A 22,135-nucleotide genomic window follows, 5' to 3' on the forward strand; every position below is an offset into this window, starting at 1 on the left:
AAAAAGGAAAATAAAGGGAGGAAGGTAAGATTCTCACCCTATCTGATAAACCTCCCTCCTGTCCACTACCTACCGCGGGGGTTGGCACCCTGATGTCTACGAAAATGGCGCCCTCACTCAGCGGTGGCTGTCCCTATGGAATCCCTAATAGACCCTCAAAACAGTCATGAATGATAGAATAAAGGGTTATGGGTAGGGCACATTCAAACTTAGTGGACAGAATAGTTGGGACAATCGCATATGACCACCAGGCTCAGACTAACCTCAGATAATTCTGGTGTACCCTGGAGTGATTATAGACCAGGAACATCCAATTCAAATAGATATATAACCTCAGGGACCAGGAGTATCCAAAATAATTAAATACATACAGTTAGTGCTCAAATAGCAACTACATATGCATATTTGATAAAGTGCATGTATAAGTGCATAGCGCAATATATTGTGCAAAAAAATATATAAACAAATCCCGGCTTCAAGAGCAAACGAGTGCAATTGGTCAAACAGCTCATATGCCCCAAGAAGCCAGTCTAATGATAGAGTGTCAATGCATAAAAAGGTGCAACTGCATAACAAGGAGCAACCAGGTGAGGTCAACCAAATTAGTCCTGAGGAGGTAGTCAAGCACTTATCGTATAAGGGGTCATGTGCGCGTCCCATAAATGCCCCGGAGTCGCCTCGACGCGTTTCTCCAGCCACGGATCATCAGGAGGCTTGATATACAACTTGCCAATCGTTCTCAGGACAGCATAATGTCTGGATAAAGGGGGAGACCTGATAGCTAAGGTCTCCTTTTATCTTGTGTCCAATGTGGGCCGCCCCCACCCCCAGCCAATCCACCCACCCCATCCCCTCACACACAGGCACGCCCCCATCCACGCCAACCCACACCCTCATACCATATGATAACAGGATAAAGTCCCCAATCAGATATAGTGAGGTGTGATGCTCCCATTCCAAGGTCTATGGGGTATCCAGTAAAGCGATAACAGTATAAACATACAAGTAAATGACACTATGTTCCGTTCACGTGATCTGACGTCCAGAGTCACGTGTGATGACAAAGGCCAGGCCTGGGAACACCCCCCTGATGCGTTCCATGGCCAAACACCGCTTGCGTCCCACAGCTGCGTCACAAAGCGAAACCGGAAGCGGCGTCACATAGGCACACACAGCCAAATAGATGGGAGGAGACCAACTGCAGATATGATGTAAAACAGGGAAGATCCCTCATCTGTTCTCCCACTGTGACGTCGCCTACGATCCTTATCATCAGGGCAGGCAGAGATTGTATGTGTCACATTTCATATCAAGCGCACATCCCGCACAACACTGGGGCGCATATCCTATATGGCCGCACTCCAAATTAGGGCGCATCACCATAACCGGGTACCCTCTCCAAGGTGTAACATTATTGCACATTTATCATATAAACGGACATCCACAGCCCACGATAAAGGCTATAAGGTTTATTAAAAGATCAAACCTCCATCATTATAAGAAATGTGCACTGATTACACTGTCAGTATAGATACGTGCAAAAACTCCCAAATGGGGGAGAAGGTTCCTTTGGGGAGGGAGGAGAGGGGGGGGAACGAGGGGGGGGGGGCAGATGGAAAATCGGGCGTGCATAGGGAGGCGAGGGGGGGTCGGAGGGAAATGGAGGAGCGGGGCAATCCACATCAGGCACCAATTTATATTAATACTACATAATAATGTAGCTTATATTGGACACTAATACCTCCCTATTGCGGGATTCAAGCCAACAGACCACAGGGAACAAATACATTAACCTAGGGCTTCAGAGGAAGCAGGCATACGAAATCTGCACATTCAAACCCCCAGGGTGTACAGACTCCATCCTAAAGATCCATTCGCATTCTTTTCTTAGAAGAGCCTTATCATGGTCGCCACCCCTAGGATTGTTCTTAACCACCTCCAAGACCTGAAACATTACTTCGTGTACATTACCCCCATGGTGAGAGTTCATATGCCTCCCTAAGGAGGTATCCCGTTGATTACGTATGTCGCCAAGGTGTTCTCCCACCCTCCTACGTAGCTCTCTCTTTGTCTTACCCACGTAGTCCATAGGACATGAGCAGGTGGCCACATACACCACTCCTGTCGTTTTGCACTTCGTTTCCTTCCCGTTCTTTGCACTCCTTACGGACTTCGCAGGTCTCATTGAATTACAGTATGAACAGTCACCGGACCTAAAAAAAACCACAGAGGCCCCTGTCCAGCCACGTACCGGGATGTTTGGGTCTAGTGTAACAACTGTGGACCAATCTGTCCCTAAGAGACCTGCACTTCCTGTACGTGATGCTCGGTTTTTGTGAAATCATGTGCTTCAAGTCAGGGTCCAAAGTGAGGATGTCCCAATGTTTATTAAGCACCCTGAGAACCCTTTCGTTCTGACAGTCAAATGTGCCAATTAATCTGGTGATGTCGTCCTCCTCTTTTCTCTTTCTGCCACAGCCATGCAGAAGTGCCATCCTATCCTGTTTCTCTGCATGGTCTCTGGCACAATGTAGTACCTTAGGGGGGTAACCTCTATCTGCAAAACGCCTAGTCATGTCCTTAGCTTGAGACTGGTAGGCCTCCACGGTCGAGCAATTCCGTCTCAGCCGAAGATATTGGCGTTTGGGAATACCGTTCCTCAGTGGGAACGGATGATGACTGTCCCACCTCAGAATGTTGTTAGTTGCCATGGGTTTACGGTAAGTACTAGTGGAGAGGACGCCATCCGGCTCTTTTTTAATGGTCACATCCATAAAAGGCAGCTCTTTCGTATCTACCTCAAAAGTGAAATGAAGGTTTAATTCATTCGCATTAAGCAACTCTACGAACCTCATGAACAAAGTGCTGGACCCCAACCACAGGACAAATATGTCATCTATATATCTTGACCACAATAGTATGTGTGGCTGCCACCAGTGGTTCCCATCCATAAAGATGACGGTTTCTTCCCACCAGCCCAGGAAGAGGTTTGCATACGAGGGAGCACAAGGGCTCCCCATAGCTTTCCCCCTGAGCTGGTGGAAGTACTTACCGTCGAATTTAAAGAGGTTATGATGTAATAAGAAGTCCAGCAATTCCAGCAGGAATCGATTATGATCCCTATGTTCCCTGGTACGTGTATTGAGGTAGTACTCAGTTGCTTTCAATCCTAGTATATGAGGTATATTGCTGTAGAGAGCCTCTACATCAATTGAAGCCAGAAGTACGTCCTCTCCAACCGTAATACCATCCAATTTACCTAGTAGATCGGCTGTGTCACGTGTATACGACGGAAGCGAGGTGACGAAGGGACGCAAAACTTCATCGATATAAATACCGCTGTTTTGTGTAAACGAATTCACACCCGATATAATGGGGTGGCCCTTCAGCACCTCAAGCCCTTTGTGGACCTTGGGTAAGGTATAAGAAATCGGCATAACCGGAGAAGTGGGTTTCAAAAAATCAGATTCGCTATTAGTCAGCAAACCAACCCTCCTTGCCTCCTCTAATATCATAAGCAAGGATGTTTTATACTCATTTAGAGGATTGGAGGTGAGTGCTTCATACGTGTGTCTGTCTTTTAGGACACGGTGGCACATCTCTAGATATCTTTCATGACTCAAAATCACAAGATTGCCACCCTTGTCCGAAGGCTTTATTATTAAACTCTCATTTTTCTCAAGATCTTGCAGTGCCAGAAACTCATCATCAGTGAGGTTACGATCCAGACCATCATTTCTACGGGGGATCCTTTTGAGGTCTCTTTCCACAAGGTTTAAAAAAAGATCAATATTAGTAGTATCATCTTGTGGAGGCATCCTCGTGCTCTTAGCCTTACGCTTAGTGAAAGGGCCACGCCCATTACCGTTACTAGCGTCCTGTTCTTGAAGGAGTCCTAGGAGTGACTGATATCCCTCCATATCCTCATCAGTCAATACCAAACTTCTACAACTCTCTCTATCATTGTTGAGGAAAAATTTTCTCCATTTTAATTTCCTCCCGAAGAGCTGTAAATCCTTAACCCAATGAAAATAATTGTAATCATTCGTGGGTACGAATGAAAGACCCTTTCTCAGGATGCTATATTGTTTCTCATTCGGTATAAAGTTGGATAGATTAATAATTTGACTCCTGTTTAACCCTCCACTCTGTATCCGCTCAACGGCTAATTCACCCGGTTCCTCAGTTGGTATACCCGGGAAATCCCCTGTTCTAAAATAGATGATGTCTTTGTTCCACCTGATGCTGCAGAAGTAGATGTATGCGAAAATCCTGATTCCTGCCCATAAGATCTTGTATTTATAGGATCTCTTGTGGGATAGGTATTCTTCCCTCCCCGCCTCCATCTTCTGTTCTGCCGTTTACCTCTATTACTGAACCAGGCTTCCCCCCCTACCCTTTCGGTGTCAGAAACCTCTTCATCAGAGGAGGAGATATCAGTGTCTCTCTGGGCTGGACTTACGAAATTGTATGCCTGGTTCGTGGAAAACTCTCTGAGGTCTCTCTGAAATTGTAGGTGTTTTCTCTCCTTAATATACCCCTGATATTTCTCCACAGAGACCTGTAGGGCACTCTCTCTTTTATTGAAATCAGGATCTGATTTGAATTTAAGGATACTCTCTATATCCAAATTCAATTTGATGGTAGCCTGCTCCAAAAGTGTCTTCTCTTCTTGTACCAATAAGGTCATAAATCTAAGAGAAGACTCTATGGATTCCGTCTGCCACGCTTCCAGGAGTTTTGGACTTGAGGTACGGGGGGGAAGGGCGGAGATATATTCTCAGGCCCTTGGGGACAATTCTATTTTTAAGGTAGTTTTCGAGAGCCTTAATCTCCCATCAGGATTTTGTGTACTCCTTATATGATGAATAAAGATCACTAAATTTTGTTTTCAGGGAGGTGATCCCAATCCCGCCTTCTGGGATTTCTTTCGTGCAGAATGCCTGGTTCACGTCCTTGACCCAGGAGTTAATATCAATGGGACCCGTCAGAAAGCTAGCCATATTCAATATACTTTATGAAAAAGGGGGTGTTGCATAACAAAATCATATAACCCTTTAAAACGCACATTTTATTAGTTACTGATTAAAATATCCACAAACCTTGTGCAATTAAAAGGAAAATAAAGGGAGGAAGGTAAGATTCTCACCCTATCCGATAAACCTCCCTCCTGTCCACTACCTACCGCGGGGGTTGGCACCCTGATGTCTACGAAAATGGCGCCCCCACTCAGCGGTGGCTGTCCCTATGGAATCCCTAATAGACCCTCAAAACAGTCATGAATGATAGAATAAAGGGTTATGGGTAGGGCACATTCAAACTTAGTGGACAGAATAGTTGGGACAATCGCATATGACCACCAGGCTCAGACTAACCTCAGATAATTCTGGTGTACCCTGGAGTGATTATAGACCAGGAACATCCAATTCAAATAGATATATAACCTCAGGGACCAGGAGTATCCAAAATAATTAGATACATACAGTTAGTGCTCAAATAGCAACTTCATATGCATATTTGATAAAGTGCATGTATAAGTGCATAGCGCAATATATTGTGCAAAAAAATATATAAACAAATCCCGGCTTCAAGAGCAAACGAGTGCAATTGGTCAAACAGCTCATATGCCCCAAGAAGCCAGTCTAATGATAGAGTGTCAATGCATAAAAAGGTGCAAATGCATAACAAGGAGCAACCAGGTGAGGTCAACCAAATTAGTCATGAGGAGGTAGTCAAGCACTTATCGTATAAGGGGTCATGTGGTTTGAATGTGCCCTACCCATAACCCTTTATTCTATCATTCATGACTGTTTTGAGGGTCTATTAGGGATTCCATAGGGACAGCCACCGCTGAGTGGGGGCGCCATATTCGTAGACATCAGGGTGTCAACCCCCGCGGTAGGTAGTGGACAGGAGGGAGGTTTATCGGATAGGGTGAGAATCTTACCTTCCTCCCTTTATTTTCCTTTTATAATTGCACAAGGTTTGTGGATATTTTAATCAGTAACTAATAAAATTTGCGTTTTAAAGGGTTATATGATTTTGTTATGCAACACCCCCTTTTTCATAAAGTAAACAAGTTCTGTTCCAGCGTGCTTTGACTTCAGTATGAAGCAGAGCCGAAATCTTTGTGGGACCTCATGTGAATTACATCTGAACTGGGTGTTTTGGGAGTTAATAAAGGGGAGAAAGAGAGTGGCGTTTTTTTTAAATTTCAAATAAAGGATTTTTCACGGTTTGTGTTTATTTCTTTTACCTTACAGCAGGGGTGGGGAACCTCCGTCCCACGACTTTTTCTGCAGCCCGCAAGCACATTCCAGCCAACCGCAGTGCTGAGCAGCACTCGCGCTTTTGCTGGCTGCTGGCCCTTTAAATCCCAGTGCGTTCTGGGTAGATGCTAGAATCTACAGGCTCTTCTCAGGACCTGACTGCTGCCCATACATTCTAGACTGAACCCGGGACTGTGCTGGCATGCTCAGGTCTTACCTTGCGGGCAGGGTAAGCAGCGCGCTGTGCTCAAGTCACAGAAGAGGAGGTACAGCAGATGCCTCCCTGCTGTACATGCCTCCCAGGCCTGTGCTGTGTGACTCCTCCCTTCCCAGTACTGTGAGTATACAACCCATCCCTGAACCCCCTCCCCCGTCCAGTGCTGTGTACCATCCAGTACTGTGTGTAGCCCCAAGTGCTGTGTACCCCTCAGTGCTGTGTATCCCCTAGTACTGTGTGTAGCCCCAAGTGCTGTGTACCTCTCAGTGTTGTGAACCACCTAGTACTGTGTGTAGCCCCAAGTGCTGTGTACCCCCTCAGTGCTGTGTAACCCCCTCAGTGCTGTGTAATCCGTGTAGCATCCTAGTGCTGTCAGTGCTGCCACAGTGTTCTCCCTGCTGCCTCCTAGTGCTGTCACCTAATGCTCTCTGTGCTGCCTGCTAGTGCTGTTAGTACTGCCACCTAGTGTTCTCTGTGCTGCCACCTAGTTCTATCCGTTGTGCCGCCTAGTACTGTTCGTGCTGCCACCTATTGCTATTCGTGCTGCCACCTAGTGCTGTCTGTGCCCACTGCCAGTGCTGTCCATGCTCAGCATCTCCTGTGATGTATATGCCCCTCTTGTGATATATAAGCCCCCAGTCCCTCCTGTGATGTATATGCTCCTCCTGTGATGTATACACCCCAACCCCTTCTGTGATGTGTATGCCCCAGCCCCTCCTGGGATGTGTATGCCACAGCCTCTCCTGGGATGTATATGCCCCCAGCTGTTCCTGTGATGTATATGCCCCCAGCCTCTACTGTGATGCATATGCCCCCAGCCTCTCCTGTAAAGTATATGCCTCCAGCCTCTCCTGTAATGTACTGTATATGCTGCAGCCTCTCCTTGGATGTATATGCCGCAGCCTCTCCTGGGATGTATATGCCCGCAGCCTCTCCTGGGATGTATATGCCCTCAGCCTCTACTGTGATGTATATGTCCCCAGCCTCTACTGTGATGTATATGCCCCAGCCTCTACTGTGATGTATATGCCCCCAGCCTCTCCTGTGATGTATATGCCCCCAGCCTCTCCTGTGATGTATATGCCCTTAGCCTCTCCTGTGCTTTACTGTATATGCTGCAGCCTCTCCTTGGATGTATATGCCGCAGCCTCTCCTTGGATTAATATGCCCCAATGTCTCCTGGGATGTATATGCCTCAGCTTCTCCTGTGATGTGTATGCCCCCAGCTTCTCCAGACCAAGACAAACCTGGAAAAGCAGTTATGAGAAACAACATGATCAATATCACCGAACATTACAACCGCAAAAAAGAGAAGCCGCTCCAGCCACCACAGTACGGGTGAGTTAATTGTTTGACCAAATATAGCCAAGTAGTTTTCAAGTTGATAATTTGGTGCGGCCCCGAAGATTGGTAGAAAATTCCAAATGGCCTCCGGCAGTAAAAAGATTCCTCACCACAGCCTTACAGATTAGTAATGGGTGGTCTCATTGACGCCTACAATTACTAATCTAGGGCTTAGTGGCAGCCGTGAGCTGAAATTAACCCCTAATTACCCAGATTGCCACCACACCAGAGCAATAGCGAAAAGCCAGGTAAAGTTCTAGGATTGTGGCTCCTAATGCATGTGGCTGCGATTATTAAGCTGGGGTGGGGACAATGGTTTTCCCCAGCCTAAGAATACCAGCTCCTGCTGTTAACTTTGTATTGGCTAGGTATCAAAATTGGAGGAAGGGAAGGGCTCTTATTTTGATGCACAGCCAAGATAAGTGCATGGCTGAGGGCTGCACCCTGTAGCTGCATGCTTTATATGTGTTTTGTATCATAATATGGGGGGACCTTACTGCAATTTTTTTAATTATTTTTTGGTGATATAGCAATATATATATATATATATATATATATATATATATATATATAGTAATATGGCCGCCCTTCTCCTCAGTGTGATATAATAATATTTATATATAGTAATATGGCCGCCCTTCTCCTCAGTGTGATATAGTAATATATATAGTAATATGGCCGCTCTTCTCCTCAGTGTGATATAGTAATATATATATAGTAATATGGCTGCCCTTGTCCTCAGTGTGATATAGTAATATTTATATATAGTAATATGGCCGCCCTTCTCCTCAGTGTGATATAGTATTATATATATATAGTAATATGGCCGCTCTTCTCCTCAGTGTGTATAGTAATATATATATAGTAATAAGGCCGCTCTTCTCCTCAGTGTGATATAGTGATATATATAGTAATATGTGTTATCTATATATAGATATAGTATATCTGTTTTTTCTTCATTGTTTTTTCTTCATTGAATTGGTCGGTGGCTGACCCCCACCTTGCTATGCACCCAAATTTAGGCTGTATTCCACCTGTCTAGATTTTGGCGATTGGTGACTGTTCACATTTAGTCATCAGGCCCTGTCCACAGGTTATTTACTTCATGCAGCATTTGCTTGGGCCTCTCCCGCCCACAGCCATGATTCAGTCATGGGTACGGGATTGAAATAGACCAGGTGAGTGCTGCTAAGAGCAGTTCTACTATTTCATATGTGAGGCCGTTTGGCACATTTTCTAAAAATATTTTAGTGTTAGGACTGCCCCAACAGAGATTTGCCGTGAAGTGGCGGGGTGGCTCAAGAAATTGCAATTTTTTGCCAAAAATCTCATATTTATAATAAGTACAGTTGGAATTTTTTAGTGCTGTAGTGCACATTTAGTGCTAGCTTTTTTGTTTTTTTCTTCATAGTAATATATATATAGTAATATGGCCGCTCTTCTCCTCAGTGTGATATAGTAATATATATATAATAATATATATATAGTAATATGGCCGCTCTCCTCAGTGTGAAATAGTAATATATACATTTTATATATATATATATATATATATATATATATATAGCCTCTCTTCTCCTCAGTGTGATATAGTGATATATATAGTAATATGGCCGCCCTTCTCAGTGTGATATAGTAATATATATATTGTAATATGAAATCTGGTCAATCTGCTGCTATAGGAGACGGAGTGAAATATTTTTCCTTGCGGCAACGCTTTGCCTGCTCCATGTCATCCAAATACCTGTCAAAGTTAAACTCCTCATCTGATGAGGATGAAGATACGGAAGCAGTAGCACTGTCAGGCCCCAAGTCCCCTTGCGCATGGCAGTCCTGTAGCCACTCATCCTAACTGCTACCTCAGTCAGAGCTTCTTTTCCTTTAGTAAGCTGTTGATCATCAAGCAGTATACGATGACTTGGGTCCACAAAAACAGCTGCCAGAAGAATTTTATTTTCCAATTGATGTGTCTCTCCCTGTTTCATTGAAGCAGAAATGCAAACTGAGATTAAACCTCTTTGGGACAGGCAAAATAGAAAGTTCTTCCACTCCATTATGAAAATGCCAGGAGTTAAATCCTCAGCTTGTAATTTTAGTCACGGTAAATGGGTCATTAAGCAATTCCTTCAATTCAGCCACCTGTGTCCATTGACCTTCATTTAAGGTTACCTGAGGGTTTGCCATATCTATAAGAAACTGTTTTAGTTCAAGCAATCGCTCTATCATTAAATAAGTGCTGCCCCACCGAGTGGCTTGATCGACAATTGCCCCTTTCCCAGCACGTCTCTTCAAGATGGAATCAATGTTAGGGGTTCTGGTGGCAATAACCAATTTCCTCACTTTTCCAATCAGATTTCCAGCATGTCCCTCTTGCAGACCATCTCTTATTGCCAGCTGCAGCGTGTGCACAGCACAGCGCATGTGATGAATATGAAAGTGTTTTGAAGCATCTTCAACAAGATCATCTAATCCTAAAGTATCATTTTGCTGTCCTTCTGTTGTAATATCTGTTTGTTCCTCAGTTACATGAACAGCACTGTGGCTCCATCTCACACATACTGAATCCTAAATGTACTTCTAGCTGTTGTTCATTACTCTCATTTATCAGTTTAATTGTACTTATGTTTGAAGCATTGCTTTGTGAGGATCTGATTTTGGGCTCAAAAACGGATCCTCACAAAGAATGAGCATGTCAGTTTGTGTGGCATTTTTCTAATCTGCTTTTGCTATTGAAAACATTATCTATGAGCTCAAAAATCTTTCAGGTGATGCGGTTTTTTAAAAAGCTGATCTGCTTTTGCAGCTGAAAATGTATCCTCAAAAAACGCAGCAAAAATGTTGTGTGTGAATGTACGCTAAAGGCCGCTTTACACACTGCGATATCGTGACCGATATCGCTAGCATGCGTACCCGCTCCCATCGGTTGTGTGACACAGGCAAATCGCTGCCCGTAGCGCACAACATCGCGCGGACCCGTCACACTACTTACCTGCCTAGCGACGTCGCTGTGACCGGCGAACCGCCTCCTTTCTAAGGGGGCGGTTCGTTCAGCGTCACAGCGACGTCACAGCAGCGTCACTGAACCGGCGCCCAATAGAAGCGGAGGGGCGGAGATGAGCGGGACGTAATATCCCGCCCACCTCCTTTCTTCCTCGTTGCGGGCAGGCGCAGGTAAGGTGAGGTTCCTCGTTCCTGCGGTGTCACACGTAGCGATGTGTGCTGCCGCAGCAACGAGGAACTACATCGCTAGCTGCAGCAGCAGCGATAATCGAGAATAGGGGGGCATGTCACCGATGAGCGATTTTGAACGTTTTTGCGACGATTCAAAATCGCTCATAGGTGTCACACGCAACGACATCGCTAAAGCGGCCGGATGTGCGTCACAAACTCTGTGACCCCAACGGGATCGCTTGAGCGATGTCGCAGCGTGTAAAGCAGCCTTTAGATCAGGAATAAACCAGCCATTTATAGGACATTTCATAACTTTCCCAAATTCCTATGAAAAAATATTCAGTACATTCTGCATTCAACTACTGTACCCAATTTATTATATATTTCAGGAGTCTGTCCATTTTATACTGACTCCGACTCCACCAAAATGAACACCGACTCCGACTCCACAGCCCGTGAAGCATGGAGGAGGAGGTGTGATGGTGTGGGGGTGCTTTGCTGGTGACACTGTTGGGGATTTATTCAAAATTGAAGGCATACTGAACCAGCATGGCTACCACAGCATCTTGCAGCGGCGTGCTATTCCATCCGGTTTGTATTTAGTTGGACCATCATCTATTTCTCAACAGGACAATGACCTCCAAACGTATCTCCAACCTCCAGGCTGTGTAAGGGCTATTTGACTAAGAAGGAGAGTGATGGGGTGCTACGCCAAATGACCTGGCCTCCACAGTCACCAGACCTGAACCCAATCGAGATGGTTTGGGGTGAGCTGGACAACAGAGTAAAGGCAAAAGGGATAACAAGTGCTAAGCATCTCTGGGAACTCCTTCAAGACTGTTGGAAAACCATTTCCGGTGACTACCTCTTGAAGCTCATCAGGAAAATGCCAAGAGTGTGCAAAGCAGTAATCAAAGCAAAAGGTGGCTACTTTGAAGAATCTAGAATATAAGACATATTTTCAGTTGTTTCACACTTTTTTGTTAAGTATTTCATTCCACATGTGTTAATTCATAGTTTTGATGCCTTCAATGTGAATCTACAATTTTCAGAGTCATGAAAATAAAGAAAACTCTTTGAATGAAAAGGTGTGTCCAAACTTTTGGTCTGTACTGTATATAGTAATATGGCCGCTCTTCTCCTCAGTGTGAAATAGTAATACATATATAGTAATATGACCGCTCTTCTCCTCAGTGCGATATAGTAATACATATATAGTAATATGGCCGCTCTTCTCCTCAGTGTGATATAGTAATATATATATAGTAATATGGCCGCTCTTCTCCTCAGTGTGATATAGTAATATATATATAGCAATATGGCCGCTCTTCTCCTCAGTGTGATATAGTAATATATATATAGTAATATGGCCGCTCTTCTCCTCAGTGTGATATAGTCATATATATATATAGTAATATGGCCGCTCTTCTCCTCAGTGTGATATAGTAATATATATAGTAATATGGCAGCTCTTCTCCTCAGTGTGATATAGTAATATATATATATAGTAATATGGCCGCTCTTCTCCTCAGTGTGATATAGTAATATATATATAGTAATATGGCCGCTCTTCTCCTCAGTGTGATATAGTAATACATATATAGTAATATGGCCGCTCTTCTCCTCAGTGTGATATAGTAATATATATATAGTAATATGGCCGCTCTTCTCCTCAGTGTGATATAGTAATATATATATATAGTAATATGGCCGCTCTTCTCCTCAGTGTGATATAGTAATATATATAGTAATATGGCCGCTCTTCTCCTCAGTGTGATATAGTAATATATATATAGTAATATGGCCGCTCTTCTCCTCAGTGCGATATAGTAATACATATATAGTAATATGGCCGCTCTTCTCCTCAGTGTGATATAGTAATATATATATAGTAATATGGCCGCTCTTCTCCTCAGTGTGATATAGTAATATATATATAGTAATATGGCCGCTCTTCTCCTCAGTGTGATATAGTAATATATATAGTAATATGGCCGCTCTTCTCCTCAGTGTGATATAGTAATATATATAGTAATATGGCCGCTCTTCTCCTCAGTGTGATATAGTAATATATATAGTAATATGGCCGCTCTTCTCCTCAGTGTGATATAGTAATATATATATAGTAATATGGCCGCTCTTCTCCTCAGTGTGATATAGTAATATATATATATAGTAATATGGCCGCTCTTCTCCTCAGTGTGATATAGTAATATATATATATAGTAATATGGCCGCTCTTCTCCTCAGTGTGATATATATATATATATATATATATATATATATATATTACTATATTAGTAATATGGGCGCTCTTCTTCTCAGTGTGATATAGTAATATATATATAGCAATATGGCCGCTCTTCTCCTCAGTGTGATATAGTAATATATATATATATATAGTAATATGGCCGCTCTTCTCCTCAGTGTGACATAGTAATATATATATATATATATATATATATATATTAGTAATATGGCCGCTCTTCTTCTCAGTGTGATATAGTAATATATATAGTAATATGGCCGCTCTTCTCCTCAGCGTGATATAGTAATATATATATAGTAATATGGCCGCTCTTCTCCTCAGTGTGATATAGTAATATATATATAGTAATATGGCCGCTCTTCTTCTCAGTGTGATATAGTAATATATATATAGCAATATGGCCGCTCTTCCCCTCAGTGTGATATAGTAATATATACATATAGTAATATGGCCGCTCTTCTCCTCAGTGTGATATAGTAATATATACATATAGTAATATGGCCGCCCTTCTCCTCAGTGTGATATAGTAATATATATAGTAATATGGCCGCTCTTCTCCTCAGTGTGATATAGTAATATATATAGTAATATGGCCGCTCTTCTCCTCAGTGTGATATAGTAATATATATATAGTAATATGGCCGCTCTTCTCCTCAGTGTGATATAGTAATATATATATAGTAATATGGCCGCTCTTCTCCTCAGTGTGATATAGTAATATATATATATAGTAATATGGCCGCTCTTCTCCTCAGTGTGATATATATATATATATATATATATATATATATATTACTATATTAGTAATATGGGCGCTCTTCTTCTCAGTGTGATATAGTAATATATATATAGCAATATGGCCGCTCTTCTCCTCAGTGTGATATAGTAATATATATATATATATAGTAATATGGCCGCTCTTCTCCTCAGTGTGACATAGTAATATATATATATATATATATATATATATATATATATTAGTAATATGGCCGCTCTTCTTCTCAGTGTGATATAGTAATATATATAGTAATATGGCCGCTCTTCTCCTCAGCGTGATATAGTAATATATATATAGTAATATGGCCGCTCTTCTCCTCAGTGTGATATAGTAATATATATATAGTAATATGGCCGCTCTTCTTCTCAGTGTGATATAGTAATATATATATAGCAATATGGCCGCTCTTCCCCTCAGTGTGATATAGTAATATATACATATAGTAATATGGCCGCTCTTCTCCTCAGTGTGATATAGTAATATATACATATAGTAATATGGCCGCTCTTCTCCTCAGTGTGATATAGTAATATATACATATAGTAATATGGCCGCTCTTCCCCTCAGTGTGATATAGTAATATATACATATAGTAATATGGCCGCTCTTCTCCTCAGTGTGATATAGTAATATACATATAGTAATATGGCCGCTCTTCTCTTCAGTGTGATATAGTAATATATATAGTAATATGGCCGCTCTTCTCCTCAGTGTAATATAGTAATATATATATATATATATATATATATATATATATAATTGCCTTATTCTGTCTGTCTGTCTGTCTTGCTCCAAAATTGTGTCCTTACGGTGACACAAAGCTGATTGGCCGCTGGGCTCGCCATGGCCCCGCCCCCCCGCACGGATTGGCCGCTCGCCCAGGCTGCGCCCCCACACGGATTGGCCGGCCGCTCGCCCAGGCTCCGCCCCCCCCCCCCACAGATTGGCCTCTCGCCCCGGCACCCTGCAGGCATTGGCAACTCGGCCACGCCCCGCCCCCCTCACACAATGCACGCTAGCTCTGGCCCCGCCCCCCGCACATTCCCCGAACCGACACGGTCACGGAGCCACGACTACCAGGTGAGTACTGTACCCCTGGGAGCCCACATCAGCGTACGCCGCCAAACCAGCCGACACATACCCTCGCATTGCTGGGGCTGGCCGGCGTATGCTGGTGTGGGCTCCCGTGCGAGCGGGGGACGAGATGCGCTGGTAACCATGGTAGCATAGTTACCAGCGCATCAAGGTCCTGCAGCGGCGGAAAATACACACACGCACACACATAACAGCACACACACACAAACACACACACACATCAGATCACACTCACTCTCACACACACACACATCACATCGCATCCACATACTCCCAACATCCTGGGATATCGCTTGCTTCTCGGCGGCGATATTGTGCTGTGAGCTTCCAAGACCTGCCGGAGGATCACATGGCCAGAAGCATGTGGTATCTCCGGATGTTGTGAGTATGAGGGCGTATGTGCAATACCGTCAATGTGTGTGTGCGTGAGTGTATGCGATCGGGTGTGTGTGAGTGTATGCGATCGGGTGTGTGTGGGTGTGTGTGAGTGTCGGCAGAGGAGCACGGCGTGCTGGAGGAGGCTGGGAGGAGAGAGGCTGATCCTGGGGAAGGCTGGGATGGGGAGGCTGAGAGAAGAGAGGCTGATCCTGGGGAAGGCTGGGATGGGGAGGCTGAGAGAAGAGAGCCTGATGCTGGGGGAGGCTGAGGCTGGGGTAGGCTGGGAGGAGAGAGGCTGATGCTGGGGACCGAAAAGGTATCAGCTGGGGACAGAAAAGGCTGATGCTGGGAGGAGAGAGGCTGATGCTGGGATGAGAGAGGCTGATGCTGGGATGAGAGAGGCTGATGCTGGGGACAGAGAGGCTGATGCTGGGGACAGAGAGGCTGATGCTGGGAGGAGAGAGGCTGATGCTGGGGACAGAGAGGCTGATGCTGGGGACAGAGAGGCTGATGCTGGGGACTGAGAGGCTGATGCTGGGAGGAGAGAGGCTGATGCTGGGGACAGAGAGGCTGATGCTGGGAGGAGAGAGGCTGATGCTGGGATGAGAGAGGCTGATGCTGGGATGAGAGAGGCTGATGCTGGGGACAGAGAGGCTGATGCTGGGATGAGAGAGGCTGATGCTGCGGGTAGAGAGGCTGATGCTGGGAGGAGAGAGGCTGATGCTGCGGGTAGAGAGGCTGATGCTGGTGCAGCATGGGGGATGGAGCACGATGGGGGGTGCGCAGCATGGGGGATGGAGCACGTTTGGGAGTGCGCAGCATGGCACATGGAGCACGTTTGGGAGTGCGCAGCATGGCGGATGGAGCACGTTTGGGAGTGCGCAGCATGGCGGATGGAGCACGTTTGGGAGTGCGCAGCATGGCGGATGGAGCACGTTTGGGAGTGCGCAGCATGGCGGATGGAGCACGTTTGGGAGTGCGCAGCATGGCGGATGGAGCACGTTTGGGAGTGCGCAGCATGGCGGATGGAGCACGTTTGGGAGTGCGCAGCATGGCGGATGGAGCACGTTTGGGAGTGCGCAGCATGGCGGATGGAGCACGTTTGGGAGTGCGCAGCATGGCGGATGGAGCACGTTTGGGAGTGCGCAGCATTGCGGATGGACCACGTTTGGGAGTGCGCAGCATGGCGGATGGAGCACGTTTGGGAGTGCGCAGCATGGGAGATGGAGCACGATGGGGGGTGCGCAGCATAGGGGATGGAGCACGATGGGGAGTGCGCTGCATGGGGGATGGAGCACGATGGGGAGTGCGGAGTATGGCGGATGGAGCACGTTTGGGAGTGCGCAGCATGGCGGATGGAGCACGTTTGAGAGTGCGCAGCATGGCGGATGGAGCACGTTTGGGAGTGCGCAGCATGGGAGATGGAGCACGTTTGGGAGTGCGCAGCATGGGAGATGGAGCACGATTGGGGGGTGCGCAGCTTAGGGGATGGAGCACGATGGGGAGTGTGCTGCATGGCGGATGGAGCACGTTTGGGAGTTTGCAGCATTGCGGATGGAGCACGTTTGGGAGTGCGCAGCATGGTGGATGGAGCACCTTTGGGAGTGCGCAGCATGGCGGATGGAGCACGTTTGGGAGTGCGCAGCATGGTGGATGGAGCACGTTTGGGAGTGCGCAGCATGGTGGATGGAGCACGTTTGGGATTGCGCAGCATGGCGGATGGAGCACGTTTGGGAGTGCGCAGCATGGGAGATGGAGCACGATTGGGGGGTGCGCAGCATAGGGGATGGAGCACGATGGGGAGTGCGCTGCATGGGGGATGGAGCACGATGGGAAGTGCACACCTCCCCCCAACACACACACACGCGCGCGCACTGCACAACACACCACACACACACACTGGGAATCACAAACAACTGCCCTACACAGACACCCACACACACAGACAACGCTGCACACACACAACACCCAACACACAAACACCGTGGCACACACAAATATACGCACATACCGCACAACACACACATTGCACAAAACATACCTCCCCCCAAAACACACCACACACACACACAAACGCTACAGACACACAGCGCTCCACAAACAACGCAACACACATACAACACCGCTCTCACCCCCCGTCACACCCAGACAACACCCAGAACATGTACAGCGCCTACACAAACACTTGGTAACTACACACAACAATATATATATATATATATATATAACAAAAATCATACATGAACTACACAATACGTAAATTCTAGAATACCCGATGCGTAGAATCGGGCCAACTTCTAGTTACTATATATTACTATATCACACTGAGGAGAAGAGCGGCCATATTACTATATATATTACTATATCACACTGAGGAGAAGAGCTGCCATATTACTATATATATTATTATATCACACTGAGGAGAAGAGCGGCCATATTACTATATATATATTACTATATCACACTGAGGAGAAGAGCGGCCATATTACTATATATACAGTTAGGTCCAGAAATATTTGGACAGTGACACAAGTTTTGTTATTTTAGCTGTTTACAAAAACATGTTCAGAAATACAATTATATATATAATATGGGCTGAAAGTGCACACTCCCAGCTGCAATATGAGAGTTTTCACATCCAAATCGGAGAAAGGGTTTAGGAATCATAGCTCTGTAATGCATAGCCTCCTCTTTTTCAAGGGACCAAAAGTAATTGGACAAGGGACTCTAAGGGCTGCAATTAACTCTGAAGGCGTCTCCCTCGTTAACCTGTAATCAATGAAGTAGTTAAAAGGTCTGGGGTTGATTACAGGTGTGTGGTTTTGCATTTGGAAGCTGTTGCTGTGACCAGACAACATGCCGGTCTAAGGAACTCTCAATTGAGGTGAAGCAGACATCCTGAGGCTGAAAAAAAGAAAAAATCCATCAGAGACATAGCAGACATCCTTAGAGTAGCAAAATCAACAGTCGGGTACATTCTGAGAAAAAAGGAATTGACTGGTGAGCTTGGGAACTCAAAAAGACCTGGGCGTCCACGGATGACAACAGTGGTGGATGATCGCCGCATACGTGCTCCATCCCCCATGCTGCGCACTCCCAAACGTGCTCCATCCGCCATGCTGCGCACTCCCAAACGTGCTCCATCCGCCATGCTGCGCACTCCCAAACGTGGTCCATCCGCCATGCAGCTGCGCACTCCCAAACGTGGTCCATCCGCCATGCTGCGCACTACCAAACGTGGTCCATCCGCCATGCTGCGCACTCCCAAACGTGCTCCATCCGCCATGCTGCGCACTCCCAAACGTGCTCCATCCGCCATGCTGCGCACCTCCCAAACGTGCTCCATCCGCCATGCTGCGCACCCCCATCGTGCTCCATCCCCATGCTGCACCAGCATCAGCCTCTCTACTACCCGCAGCATCAGCCTCTCTGCCCGCAGCATCAGCCTCTCTCCTCCCAGCATCAGCCTCTCTTACCCGCAGCATCAGCCTCTCTCCTCCCAGCATCAGCCTCTCTGTCCCCAGCATCAGCCTCTCTCCTCCCAGCATCAGCCCTCTCCTCCATCAGCCTTTTCTGTCCCCAGCATCAGCCTCTCTCCTCCCAGCCTACCCCAGCCTCAGCCTCCCCCAGCATCAGCCCTCTCTCCTCCCAGCATCAGCCTCTCTCCTCCCAGCATCAGCCTCTCTCCTCCCAGCCTACCCCCAGCCTCAGCCTCCCCCAGCATCAGCCTCTCTCCTCTCAGAATCAGCCTTTCGGTCCCCAGCATCAGCCTCTCTCCTCCCAGCCTACCCCAGCCTCAGCCTCCCCCAGCATCAGCCTCTCTTCTCTTAGCCTCCCCATCCCAGCCTTCCCCAGGATCAGCCTCTCTCTTCCCAGCCTCCTCCAGCACGCCGTGCTCCTCTGCCGACACTCACAGATCCGATCGCATACACTCACACACACCCGATCGCATACACTCACACACATCCGATCGCATACACTCACACACACCCGATCGCATACACTCACACACACCCGATCGCATACACTCACACACACCCGATCGCATACACTCACACACACCCGATCGCATACACTCACACACATCCGATCGCATACACTCACGCACACACACACTGACGATATTGCACATACGCGCTCACACTCACAACATCCGGAGATACCACATGCTTCTGGCCATGTGATCCTCCGGCAGGTCCTGGAAGCTCACAGCACAGTATCGCCGCCGAGAAGCAAGCGATATCCCAGGATGTTGTGAGTGTGTGGATGCGATGTGATGTGTGTGTGAGGTGTGTGTGAGAGTGAGTGTGATCTGATGTGTGTGTGTGCTGTTATGTGTGTGCTGTTATGTGTGTGCGTGTGTGTATGTTCCGCCTCTGCAGGACCTTGATGCGCTGGTAACTATGCTACCATGGTTACCAGCGTATCTCGTCCCCCGCTCGCACGGGAGCCCACACCAGCATACGCCGGCCAGCCCCAGCAATGCGAGGGTATGTGTCGGCTGGGTTTGCGGCGTACGCTGATGTGGGCTCCCGGGGGTACAGTACTCACCTGTGAGTCGTGGCTCCGTGACCGTGTCGGTTCGGGGAATGTGTGGGGGGGTGGGTCCAGAGCTAGCGTGCATTGCGTGAGGGGGGCGGGGCGTGGCCGAGTTGCCAATGCCTGCAGGGTGCCGGGGCGAGAGGCCAATCTGTGGGGGGGGCGGAGCCTGGGCGAGCGGCCGGCCAATCCGTGTGGGGGCGCAGCCTGGGCGAGCGGCCAATCCGTGCGGGGGGGCGGGGCCATGGCGAGCCCAGCGGCCAATCAGCTTTGTGTCACCGTAAGGACACAATTTTGGAGCAAGACAGACAGACAGAATAAGGCAATTATATATATAGATAAGGCCGCTCTTCTCCTCAGTGTGATATAGTAATATATATATAGTAATATGGCCGCCCTTCTCCTCAGTGTGATATAGTAATATATATATAGTAATATGGCCGCTCTTCTCCTCAGTGTGATATAGTAATATATATAGTAATATGGCCGCTCTTCTCCTCAGTGTGATATAGTAATATATATATATAGTAATATGGCCGCTCTTCTCCTCAGTGTGATATAGTAATATATATAGTAATATGGCCGCTCTTCTCCTCAGTGTGATATAGTAATATATATATAGTAATATGGCCGCTCTTCTCCTCAGTGTGATATAGTAATATATATAGTAATATGGCCGCCCTTCTCCTCAGTGTAATATAGTAATATATATATAGTAATATGGCCGCTCTTCTCCTCAGTGTGATATAGTAATATATATAGCAATATGGCGGCTCTTCTCCGCAGTGTGATATAGTAATATATATATATAGTAATATGGCCGCTCTTCTCCTCAGTGTGATATAGTATATATATATATATATATATATATATATATATATAGTAATATGGCCGCTCTTCTCAGTGTGATATAGTAATATATATAGTAATATGGCCGCTCTTCTCCTCAGTGTGATATAGTAATATATATATAGTAATATGACCGCTCTTCTCCTCAGTGTGATATAGTAATATATATATATAGTAATATGGCCGCTCTTCTCCTCAGTGTGATATAGTAAAATATATATAATAATAAGGCCGCTCTTCTCCTCAGTGTGATATAGTAATATATATATAGTAATATGGCCGCTCTTCTCCTCAGTGTGATATAGTAATATATATAGTAATATGGCCGCTCTTCTCCTCAGTGTGATATAGTAATATATATATAGTAATATGGCCGCTCTTCTCCTCAGTGTGATATAGTAAAATATATATAATAATAAGGCCGCTCTTCTCCATATCCTCATCAGTCAATACCAAACTTCTACAACTCTCTCTATCATTGTTGAGGAAAAATTTTCTCCATTTTAATTTCCTCCCGAAGAGCTGTAAATCCTTAACCCAATGAAAATAATTGTAATCATTCGTGGGTACGAATGAAAGACCCTTTCTCAGGATGCTATATTGTTTCTCATTCGGTATAAAGTTGGATAGATTAATAATTTGACTCCTGTTTAACCCTCCACTCTGTATCCGCTCAACGGCTAATTCACCCGGTTCCTCAGTTGGTATACCCGGGAAATCCCCTGTTCTAAAATAGATGATGTCTTTGTTCCACCTGATGCTGCAGAAGTAGATGTATGCGAAAATCCTGATTCCTGCCCATAAGATCTTGTATTTATAGGATCTCTTGTGGGATAGGTATTCTTCCCTCCCCGCCTCCATCTTCTGTTCTGCCGTTTACCTCTATTACTGAACCAGGCTTCCCCCCCTACCCTTTCGGTGTCAGAAACCTCTTCATCAGAGGAGGAGATATCAGTGTCTCTCTGGGCTGGACTTACGAAATTGTATGCCTGGTTCGTGGAAAACTCTCTGAGGTCTCTCTGAAATTGTAGGTGTTTTCTCTCCTTAATATACCCCTGATATTTCTCCACAGAGACCTGTAGGGCACTCTCTCTTTTATTGAAATCAGGATCTGATTTGAATTTAAGGATACTCTCTATATCCAAATTCAATTTGATGGTAGCCTGCTCCAAAAGTGTCTTCTCTTCTTGTACCAATAAGGTCATAAATCTAAGAGAAGACTCTAT

The 22,135-nt window shown here is 45.8% G+C and overlaps 1 protein-coding gene and 1 long non-coding RNA gene across 2 annotated transcripts in view; one reads left to right on the top strand and one right to left on the bottom strand.

Moving 5' to 3' along the window:
• LOC142243783 (F-box/LRR-repeat protein 6-like) overlaps nucleotides 1–22,135 on the bottom strand; it is a 161,108-nt gene that overhangs the window by 63,400 nt on the left and 75,573 nt on the right. The gene's annotated exons all lie outside the window — the stretch shown is intronic.
• LOC142243827 (uncharacterized) lies at nucleotides 6,480–12,033 on the top strand. The gene is made up of 3 exons (XR_012724402.1): nucleotides 6,480–6,606; nucleotides 7,713–7,824; nucleotides 11,631–12,033. It is a non-coding gene; the product is annotated as an uncharacterized LOC142243827 (long non-coding RNA).

This window comes from Anomaloglossus baeobatrachus, chromosome 6, assembly GCF_048569485.1.
Source record: "Anomaloglossus baeobatrachus isolate aAnoBae1 chromosome 6, aAnoBae1.hap1, whole genome shotgun sequence".
Lineage (NCBI taxonomy): Eukaryota > Metazoa > Chordata > Amphibia > Anura > Aromobatidae > Anomaloglossus > Anomaloglossus baeobatrachus.